Source organism: Myodes glareolus, chromosome 7, assembly GCF_982192425.1.
Source record: "Myodes glareolus chromosome 7, mMyoGla1.1, whole genome shotgun sequence".
Lineage (NCBI taxonomy): Eukaryota > Metazoa > Chordata > Mammalia > Rodentia > Cricetidae > Myodes > Myodes glareolus.
Window position 1 is genome coordinate 98,411,717 of NC_142032.1, and position 8,276 is coordinate 98,419,992.

Below are 8,276 nucleotides of genomic sequence, written 5' to 3' on the forward strand. Positions count from 1 at the left end.
CTTTCAAAGTAACTCTGTCAGGTAGAGATTATTTAAAAGTCGTATTACAATTATTTGGTCATGGTGCAAATTGAAAATCATCTTTTAGAGTCGGGTGGTAGTGACACACACCTTTAATCCCAGCACTCAGGAGGCAGAGGCAGGCAGATCTCTGAGTTTGAGATCAGCCTGGTCTACAAGAGCTACTTCCAGGACGGGCTCCAAAGCTACATAGAAACCCTGTCTCAAAAAACCAAGGGGAAAAAAAGAAAGATAAAAGAAAAAAGCAAAGAAGAAAAGTGTCTAAATGGTCTGGATTGTCTATCATATAGAAAAGACCCTTAGTTGATCCTGGGCAGTGAAGTTAGGTAAAGATTACAACTATTTATATTCTAGGAAAACAAACTTGGCTAAGGAAAATGATCATTTATGTTCTTGCAGTATACTTAAAATTAATGTGAACTAACTTGGGTACAACTTAATCCCTTATGAAAGGTTCCTACATTTTTCAGTTAATAATTATGTTGAAGCATTAATTCAAAATAAATATTATAAAATAGATAAATTATGTTTCTTGAAGTATAAATAGTATCAGAATCATGAAAACAATCATAATATTTGTTTATTGTTATTCTTATTTTGGAAGAATGGAATAGTAATTTCATTATTAGGAATAATTGTATCTAAAAATGGATAGCATTTCCAACAATAATTTTAATTGTTTCTATTACTTTAAGACTTTAGTCTTATGTACATGGGTGTTGTGCCTGCATGCATATCTGTGCATCACATGAATTTTTGGTGCACATGGAAATAGAAGAAAGAATCAGATCCCCAGGACCTGAATCTACATATGGAGAGTCCATATAACGTAGAACAATAAGATAATTAAGAATGACAACCACTGACTGATTATTTCAAAATAAGAGTGAGTTGATGGTGCTGTAACAACATAGAAATGGCAACTATAGTAGGAAAGAGATATGACAACCACTCCCACTTAAGGCTGGGGTGAAGCCTTAACCCAAACATTCCAGACTCTTTGGGTATTGGGGCACCAGCTTAAATCTTTCTACTTGCTATGGGTATGATGGGATGTCGGGGAGGAGAGTTGAGAGTTGGTGGGCTCACACTTAGTGGGAGGTGTGGCTGGAAAGGCATCCAATTAACTACCATCTTGAAGACCTCAGATTTTGCCAGGTCTCTGGCAGAAAGATCCTCACACGGGGCACCAATCTGCCAGATTCTCTACCAGAAAGAGTAGGGGCAGAGGTGGACCCACCAGACTCTCCCTGGGGTGGAACGGGATGGTGAGTGTTGCAACTCAGCCCTACTCCCTGGGCACCAGGAAGAAACACACCCACTGAGTCGGGGGTCTGTCAAAGCAGGAATTCATTTAATGGTATCAAGCAGGGACTTATATAGGGTTGTAATGGGGGTGGAGAAGCCTGGGATGTGCCAAGGCAGAGCAAGGAGCCATGTTAGTGGTGGCTGGGCAGATGCGGGCCTAGGTTGGATAGCCAGAGACAGGTCTCCAAATTTGAGTTAGGCTCAGGAAGTTACACTAGGCCTCACCAAACTGAAATTAGACTTATGAAGTTACACTGGGCCTCATGCCCAGAGCTCATGAGGCCCAACAAGGCATCTATTCCCTGAGAGAGCTGAGAAGGCAGGTTGCTAGGAGAAGCTATAGATTGTTATCATCTGTCTTGGTTGTACTGACAAAGGTGAATATGCCAGGATAAGGAACAGGTAGGCCCTTCATTGTGACATCTTAGAAAACCAGCGGGTGGAGGGTCCTAGCTTTTGTACAGACCAAGAATCCTGAATAGGTGCCTGCATGAGCTTGGAGATGTGGTAACAAAATGAGTATCTTAGAAGCTTGGCAACCAAAAGGGTGGTAAGGATTACCTGGTGGGGTCCTGTCTATCATTATTTGAGAGACACAGGAACAAGCTGCTTGATGAGTACCTGGGGAGAGTGGGACATGTTCAGATGCATTTGTGTTCACTGGTTTGGGATCAGGGAGACAACTGTCAACATGTGAACTGAGAGGGGATCTCAGAAGGGAGAGGCAGGGTAAGTACCCAGCCAATAGAGGAGTTTGGTCTGGTAGGTAGTGATTAGGGAGGAAGGGCCTGCTATAAAGGATCTTGAAAGGGCTTAAACCCATAGGAGAACATGGGGTGACTAAGAGACAGATAAGGGCCATGGGGAGAAAGGAGGGCCCAGATAACCGGAGTTCAATGAAAAGCTTGAGTAGTTGTTGTTTGATGAGACCATTGGCCCTCTACACCTTTCCCAAGGATTGTGGTCATAAGGGATGTGGAGTTTCCATGAGATGTTGAGAGATTCTGGCATGAGCTCTATGACTCTGGAAGTGAAGGTTAGCCCATTGTTCATTTGGATGGTCTGTAGAATGCCAAACCAAGAAATGATGTTGTCCAGGAGTACCTGAGCCACCATATCTGCTGTTTCCCTGGAGACCAGAAAACTTTCTATCCATCCTGTAAAAGTGTTCACAAATGTTAGGAGATAGTGGCGTTTTTTATGACTAGGCATATGAGTGAAATCAACCCTCATTCTTTGCATGGTTGATGCCCATTAAGCTGATGCAGAGACTGACATATATGGAAAACCCCTGTGGAATGGCCTTGGTACACGCCTTGCAGGAGGAGTAAACCTGTGAAATACAAGCTCGAAGATGGTTGAGGTCAAAGAGTGACTTTAAGAAATGGAATAAAACTTTGGGGCCTCTGCATAAGGTCTGGTGAATGTCTGAAATGATCAACAATGCCCAGTCTGAAGGAAGGGTGAGACAGCTATTTAATTAGAACCTTCCATTCTTTGGTTTTTTGGCCCCCTTTTTTATGAGTTCATCTCTCTCTTCTGGTTGATCATAGGGACGATAGGAGGGAGTCCAAAACAAAATGTGTTCTGTAGAATCAGACTTGCTGGAGACCAAATGCTGGGATGACTGAGTCAGCTGGAATTGCCTAAGGCCACTGGATCCTTGGAGGATTGGTGTCCCCGACAGTGAATTATGGCTCCTTCTGCAGGGAGCTGGAATGCTTCCAAGAGATTGGCTATAAGGGGTCTATTAACTATGGGAGTATCCTTGGTAGTAAGAAAGCCCCCTTCTTTCCAAGGTACAGAATGGGTAATAGCTATAAAGAATGCATATTTGGAGTCAGTATAGATATTAGTCTTTTGGTCTTTGGCTATCTGGAGTGCTCTAGTCAAGTCAATTAATTGGCCTTTTATGAAGAGGTTCCCATTGGCAGGCAGGTCACTTCAACTGTTTTATTGGGAGTAACCACTGCATATGCTGCCTAGCTGTTTCCTCACTTGTCTCTAAGGGAACTTACATCAGCAAACAGGGTGAGTTGGGGATTTCTAAGTGGTTGATCTAAAAGACTGGGCCAAGGTGAGCATAGGCCTGCACAGCCTCTGTGCAAGAATAAAAGGAGGTATCAGAGGTGGGAGGGAACAGGAAGGAGGGCTGCAGGGTTTAGGGCAGGACTAGAGGCCAAGGTAATTTTGGGGTTTTCTAGAAACAGTAAGTGAATGACTTGAACTCATGAAGGCCCAAGGAGGGAGAGAGAATGACTTAGAAGGTCTGAGAGGCAGTGGTTGGAATATACTATGATTGGCCTGAACAGGGTGATCTTGAGAGCCTCCCATGTGAGTTCAGTTGCTGCTACCAGAGCTCTCAAGCATGTCTGCCATCCACAGATGGTGAGGTCCAGCTGTTTGGGCAAAAAGGCGACAGCCTAATTCAAAGGCCCAACCAGTTAGGTTAGAACTCCAGTGGCCACTCCTAACCGTTCAACTGTATAAAGGTGGTAAGATCTTGTGGGGTATGGAAGAACAAGGGCAGAAACTGTTACAAGGGCATCTTTCAGCAGAGAGAAGTTAAGGAAGATGATGGCCAGGTGAGTTACAGGCCACTCTCTGGCTGCCACTCTCTGGCTGCCTGGTACAGAGGCTTGACTATAATGGCAAAGTTAGGGATTCAATGACAGAAGAATCCCATCAGGTCCAAAATTGAGAGAATCTGAGTCACTGTGCTTTGGGGCTGTAAATCCTGCAAGGCCTGAACCCTGTTCAGAGGACAGGGTCTTAGACCCTGGATTGAGTTAAACACTCAAATACACCACGGTGGGAGAGTACAGCTGAGCCTTAGCTGGTGAGACTCAATATCCCAGGGATCCAAGGAAGTTCAAGAGCAAAGAGATGGCCTGTTGGGACAGAGGCAATGTGGGACTGCAGGGAAGGAAATCATCAAATACTGGAAGCATGATAGGACCAGGGTCAAAACTCAGAGATCCCGAGTCAAGGTTTGGCCAAAGAAGCTGTCTGGAGGACCGGGTGTCAGTGTCCTCCCAGGTGAAGGCAACGAGGAAGTATGAGTCAGGGTATAAAGGGTAAGTAAGTAAGGTATCTTTCAGGTCCAGAACAGTAAAGTGGGAGGTGGCACGATGGACATTAGACAGGAGATTGTATAGGTTGTTAACTACTAGATGAACTGGAATAACTACCTCATTTATGAGGCAGAGATTTTGAACCAAATGGTAAGCACCAGAAGGCTTACACAAGGGAAGGATTGAAGTGTTGCAGGGTGGGTCGCTGGGAGTCAAAAGTCCCTGAGATAGAAGGTGGATGCTAATAGTCTTTAGACCTCAGTGGTGGGTTTCAGGAATAAGAAACTTGGGACTGGAAAGGAAGGTCTTTAAAGTAAACTAGGTCTGGCTGCTGGTGAGTAGCAACCACAGTGGTTTAAATAACCCATACTTGAGGATCTACTGATTAAGGGAGAGTAGGGATAGGACAGTCTGAGGTAGGAACTTGTGAGGCTATTAATGTGAGAAGAAAGTGGGACTCAGAAGAGGGGGTGGGGGCCAAGGTTGGTGTGGCCCCTAAGTGGCTGAGACTATCATGACCAAGGAGGAATGCAGGGTAAGTAGGTATGTCTAGGAAAGAGTGAGAAAGGAATCATCTGTAAGAATACAGGGCAGTAACAAGGTCTTAAGTGGGGAGGAAAGTGTCCCATCCACCCCTATGACAGAAATTGATGAGGGAATTATAGGACCCAAGTAAGATGTTAAAACAGAGTAGGTAGCTCCTGCGTCCAAAAGAAAAGTAATGGACTTACCTGCTAACTGCAGCATTACTCTAGGCTTGGAGAAGGCAATGGGAGTCACCAAGTCTGGGCCCTGTCGATCTTGTCAGGCTGAGTAGTTTGAAGACTGGCACAGTCTTACTTGCCAGTTTTGGTGAGGCTGAACTTTCATGGCATGGCATAGAGGATGATACCACATGGGGCATTGTGATTTCCAGTGTCCAGGCTGCTGGCAGATAGGGCATGGCCTCGTAGGTAGTTGAAGCTCTGGGCAATATCGTGACAAATGACCATTATGACTACATTTGTAGCAGGCTACTGATGAAGTTGACTTAGGCTGAACTCCGGTGGGATGGAGCCTTGTTCATGGTCGACTTCCCTTTTCCCCCTTCTGGGGGTCCCGGTGACCTCCAGGCAACTGCTAAGACCTGGGCATGGAGCATAGCTGCCTATTGCAGCCTTGTCTGTCCGGAAGGCTCAGCTGCCTCTTTTCGGGTATTAAAAACTTTGAAGGGGGGCTGGAGAGATGGCTCAGAGGTTAAGAGCATTGCCTGCTCTTCCAAAGTTCCTGAGTTCAATTCCCAGCAACCACATGGTGGCTCACAACCACCTGTAGTGGGGTCTGGTGCCCTCTTCTGGTCTGCAGACAGAATATTTTATACATAATAAATAAATAAATATTTAAAAAAAAACTTTGAAGGTCATTTTCACCAATTCCTGTAAGGGAGTTTGAGAACCTTCCTCAGTCTTTTTTAATTTCTTTCTAATATCTGATGCTGACAAAGAAATAAAATGGGTAGCCAGGACCGTGACTCCCACTGGAAAGGCTAGGTCTAGTCAAGTATACTGAACCATGGTCTCTTGTAATCAGTTTTAAAGAATGACCAGATTTCCATCAGTTAGCTGTGTGATCTCTCAGAGCTTGTGGAAATTAACAACATTTTATGAGACCATCTCCATACCCTGAAGGAGGCAACAAACCATGGCCTCTGCCAGCCTTTCTGGCCTGGTTGATAATCCCAGTATGGTTCTGTACCTGGCACAGACAAGTTCCCCACAGGGACTGCATTGTCCCGACTGTACTGTGGGTCTGGTCTGTGTACTGTCTAGCTGCTGTCTGAACCCTACTTTGATCTTCAGGAGTGAGAGTAGAGGCCTGGATGGCATAGAGATCATGCCAGGTTAAATTGATAGTGAATCTCCTTGATATAAACAGAAGGAATAGCAGAGAAGGGACCCAACTGCTTTTCTAATTGTGAGAGGTCCTGAAGAGAGAAGGGAACGTGGACTCTAACAATTCCATCAGCTCCTGCTACCTCTCGGAGAGGGCAGAGAAGAGCAGGGGTTTGGTGGGACCTGGTATGAGAAGAGACAATGGGAGGGGTTAGGCCAGTGTGTAGAAGGGGTCCAAGAGGTGGTTTGTGGGATGGAAGGGTAAAGAGAGGCAATAGGAGGAAGGGGAGGGGAGCAAGGAGGGTAAGGAGAAGGAAGTTGGCCTTCAACCTTCTCTTTGGCTAGGGAGGAAATGGGAGGGAGTGGATAGGGTGAGGAATGTAAAGAATGCTGGGTAGTCAGGGTTTGAGGGAGTGCAGGAAGGGACAGTGTCTCTAGGGTCATGGTTAAGACAGAACTTTCAGGGTCTCAATTCCCAGATAGTCAGGAATCTGGAAGTGCTATGGCCATGGTGACCAAAGACAGTGCTGTAAGACATTGGCAACTGAGGGAGGGGCAGTAGTGCAGTGCCCCTCTGTGAGAACTCTGTCCACTTCGGAAAAAATTTTCAAGGTCATGGAGGATGGAAAATTCCAGATTTCCCTCCAGGTGGACACTGTGTCCCATAGCCAAGATCACATTGAGGCCAGATCTTAAACCACAGAGAGATTAGGCATTAGGGACAGACGATATCGAACAGTCATAATTGAGAAAGATTTTGTAAAAGGCAGCCCAAGGGCATTTGAGAATCTGACTTCAAATTGCAGGTGCCGATCTCACAAGTCTATGCACAACCCAAAGCCTATCACAAAGTGTCCACAGTGGTAGATTTTGGGGTCAAGAAAACAGAGGGGTATGAGAAATTCCTTTAAATGATATCTCCTATTGAATGTACCCCATGGGGACAAAACAGGTCAGGTCAGGATCCTGGCACGGCCTGACACAGCAAGGCACAGCCATGTCTTTCGTAGAAAAGCCTAATTTGTATGGGGTCCTTGGCCTCTAAAGGCAATGACTTGAAAACTGGAACTTACCCAGATAAAGCCAATCTTAGCCTGGCAGAGAGCAGGTGCAAGAGAGGGTATTTCCCCAATATGTGTCCCTGGGCCATTAGGAAAAACAGCCTCTCAGTGGGACCTCCAGATGAGAAGTTTTTGCACCCTGATTAAACCTGTCTGCTGATGAAATAATCTGAATCAGACCAAATCACACCAAATTATATAAATGTGCACATATTCTACCAGCACTCCCAGGAGGCATTCCAGCTCCCCAGACAGGAAGGAAGACTGGAAACCACATGTTTGTTCTATGGGTTGCTGTTTAAATAACTTGTGGGAGTGGTCTTTAGAATCTCTAGGGAGGAGTCATCATTTGGCAGGCTTTCTTGGGGATGGAGTCAGGACTGAGGTAACTCCCAGGGGATAGGACTTCCACCCAAACATTCCAGACTCTTTGGGTATATGGATGTCAGGGGCTGGGCTGAAACGTTAACCCAAACACCTTCAGCAGTGAGTAATAGTCTATTAGATCTCAGTCTTTCTGCTGTGTGTCTGTGCTTTCTCCATTCCCTGATCATCCTAAATAGGTCAGTCCTAGAAGCCATTCTGGTCAGGCTTTCCCCTCAAGGAGCATGTTTAGCACACCATATTTAGCTAACAAATAGGGATGGAGTTCCCAAGGAAGTACCAGCTTTATCTATTCATATTCTAAGACTCAAATAATATGTAGTGCATTCAGAAATGAGTTAAAAACAAATTCTAGAATAGAAAAAAGAGCATTGACCATAGTTTGCTTATTTTTATGTCTTTAGGTCCCCACTAGCCAACAACTCCAAGATAGCTAATACAATATTTTCTATCTTGTTTTTACTTGTCAGCCTATGGTGTTTAGTAGAATATGTGCACATTTATATAATAAATAAATTTTAACTCTTTTAAAATATGTGTACATATATAGCCTTAAA